This window comes from Haplochromis burtoni, unplaced genomic scaffold (assembly GCF_018398535.1).
Source record: "Haplochromis burtoni strain Fernald_Lab_line unplaced genomic scaffold, NCSU_Asbu1 Contig_84, whole genome shotgun sequence".
Lineage (NCBI taxonomy): Eukaryota > Metazoa > Chordata > Actinopteri > Cichliformes > Cichlidae > Haplochromis > Haplochromis burtoni.
In genome coordinates, this window is record NW_024582445.1 from 1,185,111 (window position 1) to 1,189,497 (window position 4,387).

Consider the following 4,387-nt stretch of genomic DNA (forward strand, 5'->3'; position numbering starts at 1 on the left):
GGTTTAGGGTCTTTAAGGGCTTTGTTCAAAAAAAGGGAGAAATTTCAGGCACTTTTACTGCTGGTTATAAAAATCATGCCAAAGTTAGAATTTTAAAACCACCAGAAGTTTAAAACAATTTTTCTTCCCTTCTGCATATGTGAAAATGAATTCTTTTGTATATTAAAGATTAACCCAAACTGTCAAAAGATGGTCTTCAGTTAATTTCTACTTTCCTATTAAACGATCACATCATATCTCACAAAATGCAGCAACATAATATGAAAGAAAACAAGTTGTTTTTCTTCTGAATTCTTCCTATTACCCCAGTATGCCATAACTCAAAGCCAGAGACAGAGACTTCCTGCTGAGGTGTGGCGCTTTGAGCTTTCTCAAACACAGCCATGTTTTAATGTATCAAAATACACTCTGTCAGCACATTTCAGAAATTATGGGCTAGATTAAACGGCAACTTTGACCCACCTGTCAGAGGATACAAGCTTTTTTGCTGAGAGAGATTAATGCTTTGCTCTAACATTTTCTCCTGAACCCCCCAGAATGTTAATCAGAGCCCAGGAGCAGCAGTAGGGAGATTGGTCATTAGGTGAGGTGGAACACATTGATTTTTAATTTTGACATGCAAATTTGTTTGCCACCTTATTTGTACAGTAAGCTGACCCGCTTGCATTCTTCTCAGCACTTCTCAGCATCATGGGATACTTTGTTTCAAAGTGAGTGATTAGTTTACTTTCCTGGCAAGTTGCGCCAAGGTGGTGTACGTGTACAGATGTTTTCCTTTCCCGTGAAAGATTTCAAACCTGATGTGTCTTGAAACGTGTTTACATTAGGTGTAAATGTAATAACTGCTTAAGGACTTAAAACAACAAGACTTTTGAGTTTTGACAGATATATCTGACAAAAAAAGACAACAGTGGAAGTCATTAGGCCGCAAACCTAGCCTTACACCTAACAAGTCGTTACTTGCCTGGAGTACTTTGTGAAACAGCGATCGATGCGGGCAGAGGACGTGGCGGTGTTCCTGACCTCTAATCCCCACCTCCTTAACGGGGGTGAGAAACAGGCCTGGAGGCGAGAAGGGATCGGGCCCCTGAGGGGAAATGTACCAGTGAGAGGAATAAACAAGAGCACAGAGGGAAGAAAACACATAACATTAGCACAGGGCAGGGAGAGGCAGTATAAAGGGATGTTATATGGATGAGAATGGGTTGTACCTGAGGCTCAGCACCAATTGATCCGTCCGCCTTCCCTCGCACCTCTGGCATTACTCCTACTGTCTCTGCAAAACACCTGCTCTGTGCAAGTTTGGCTCGACTTCCTTCCACACTGACCTCCTCATCTACATCTGTCTGACTGACCTGTGTCACTCCGCCTGCTTGGGCATTATCTGTAAGAACTTGAGGTCACTAATCTGTAAAGGTAAGGAGGTAAAGACACATTACATTACTTCTGAAACCTTTTCACTTCTTTCCGTGTTCAGTAAGTCTCCGTTTGCTTCATTGCACAGCCATATGAGTCGTGGCGGCAGTGCAGAAGCGCGTTAGCCATATCAGGGGAGCAGATAACTCACAAAACCTGCACTCTGTCAAGGCGCATCACAAATTTAACTCAGCACGCAAGAGTGCCTGTGGCACTGTCAGGCAGAATTAGAAAAAAATTAAGACATCCATCCCAGCGACATCCAGTAGAAAGATAGAAACAGAGACAGGCACCAGTAGATTGACATATTTGCCACATTCATTTGAGCGTGTTCATGGGAGCACAAGCGGTGTCAGTGACAGCACTTTCTCACCTCAGTGACAGTGAAAAAGGCGCTGTGATCAGTGCAGTGGAAGGCGCAGCATGGCGGAGCTGGATTAGCTATGATAATATGATGACAGTAATTGAGCTTGTCATAATTGCTCAATCACGGAGCCTTTCCCCGGGGTCTGAGAGGCAACTGTTAGCGCTGTACAAGCCTTCATTACAGGGTTGTGATATCGGGATAATTCACTTAGAGTGGGACGACTGGCACTGTGATCATTTTGTGTGCATTACCAGATTAGGCCACTAAAGATTAAATAATCTTAACTGTGCCATCTGATTGTGACATTGAATTAGCTAACACAGACATATATTCACCTCAGTTCTGACAGATATTGAGGGTAGGTGGTAATCTAAAGGACTCTGATCAGCAGTGAAATCTGCTTACATATTGGAAGCTGTGAAAGTAGTTTTCAGTGTGTTGATTGACTCGGTATAAAGCAGAGGCCATAAACAACCCCATCACAATGCCTTCAGTTCTTACTGTCCCTCAAAGGGCAGAATAGGAGGATGAGATGGAGGGTAGGAGGGGTGGGAAGACAGAGAAAGGGGGGAAATATTGGAATAAGGAGGTGGCGACGACAGGACCACCTCACGGCGGAATTTACTGTCAGATTTTCTCCACGAGACTCTGGACCAAAATCCCCCTCGCCACGAACGAGCGGACGAAGAGGGGAAAAAAAGAGAGAAATTGGAAAAAACAGCTGAGGGTGTAAATAATTCATGCAGACAATATGACTTTTTTATGTAAATTCAGTGCATTAACCCTCTATTATAATGATGGACGACAGATACGGGTGATGTTTCCTTGGTAAGAGCTAATGGATGACCATCATAAATTCACTGCACATTTTATTGTGTTGCCAGGAAAATTGTGCCTGCAGGCAACGTTGTTTACTTTTATGTCAGGGAGGAGGAGAAAAATCCCGCCGTCTTCAAAAGGAGAGAGGGGAAAAAGAGAATGGGGAGTAAAAATAATGGGGCCCACACAGTGCGCCTTGTTCCATACCTTCTGCTATGTTTGGAGCAAGCGATCCCCCAACAGCCTCTGTGTGTGTTCTTCTTCCTGCTCATCCCTCTGCCTCTCCTTCTCCTCGTCTTCTTCCTCCCCTCCAGCAGTCTTCCTCGGAGAACAGCAGGGTCTAGTCGCATTAGCTGCACTGCACTCCTCCACATCGCTCCGATTACAGATTACTCACTTTTGCCACCACTGTTACTCTAGAAAATTTGGGGAGGTAAAGGGACATCATTTTTCATTACTGTCTTCTGTGAGCAGCATCATACTTGCTGGGCAGTGTGCGCGCACGCATCCTGTAGATGACATCCGTTTTAACAACAGACATTTTCTGTCATCAAACGCCGAAAGTTTCAGCCATTTCTAGATCAAAACGCAGAATTGATTAGACTCAAGTCAAGTGACACTTGGTGGTTTTTAAGGCTGACTTTGAAGCAAATAAGTATGCAGCTAACAGGATTTCTCTTGCCACTTTTTTTGTTCACTATTGATGAAAAGAAGAGCGCTACATAGGCCTGATCAACATCTGGTTAGCCAGTCTATCATTCCCTTCTCTACCCTGTAGGCTGCCCCCAGGCCTTGCTCAAATCAACACCCTGCCCTCCCTCTCTCTCTGTTTCTCAATCTCTCTTTTCCCCACTTCCCTTTCCTCCACTTCTGTGCCTCCTCCCTCGTCTCACTCTCCTTCACACCTTCCCTCCATCTCTGATTTATCCTGTAATATTGGCTCCCTAATTAACAGTAGAACCGAATGTCTCTTGTGTCTTGTTTTGGGTGGATTTTAGCATACTAACCCCCCCTAACCTCCCAATCCTTCTCTTTTTTCCCTGAGTCTGTTAGATAGAGTAGACTTGCTTGGAGCAAATGATTAACAACCAAAGGGAAAAGCTAAAATACACTAGATAGTGTAGCTTTTAAAGAAAAGTACATTCACTGTTTTACTTACTCCAATAATCAAAGTCTGGTTTCTCTGTTTGAAAGGAGCCACACTGCATACATGGCATGTTTTTTTGTTTTGTTTTGTTTTGTTTTGATTTGTGTGTACACAGTATAACCTCTCAAAGTTGTTTGATATTACATTTATGCATGATGTTTTTAATTGTTCGAAATGTTGAAGGAATAATACTGAAAAAGAAGGGATCAACACATGGGACGCACACACACACATCCAGTCTATACACATTCTGGAGCTGCTCATGAAGAGGAGTAGCAGATGGTGGGAGCCAGCTGTTTCATACAAAGCTGGCACTGGGCAGACATGTATGCACTAAAAGGCTCACAATCACATGTAAACACACTCTTGCACACACACACAGACACATCTGGGCCACATGCTCACCAGGCACCCAGCTGGAGCTTCATGGGGTCACTCTTTCACCTTCCCCAAGGACACCAAGTTACCCTCATTCAACGCGAGGCCAAGTTAGCCACAGTGGGTCACACACCTGGATCGGCCCAAGGTGCCAACTATGCCTGAGTTGGCATACTGACACTTAATGCTAAAGTAGCATACTAATGGAAATCCCCTCCTCATCCACTTCTCACACATGCATCCAACACCAAACGGGCCAA

The 4,387-nt window shown here is 44.1% G+C and overlaps 1 long non-coding RNA gene across 1 annotated transcript; it reads right to left on the bottom strand.

Moving 5' to 3' along the window:
• Positions 1-978: 978 nt before the first annotated feature.
• LOC121814800 lies at positions 979-3,432 on the bottom strand. Its single transcript, XR_006054572.1, has 3 exons — positions 2,810-3,432; positions 1,212-1,408; positions 979-1,087 (listed from the first exon to the last, which is right to left on the bottom strand). It is a non-coding gene; the product is annotated as an uncharacterized LOC121814800 (long non-coding RNA).
• Between the last annotated feature and the right edge of the window lie 955 nt (positions 3,433-4,387).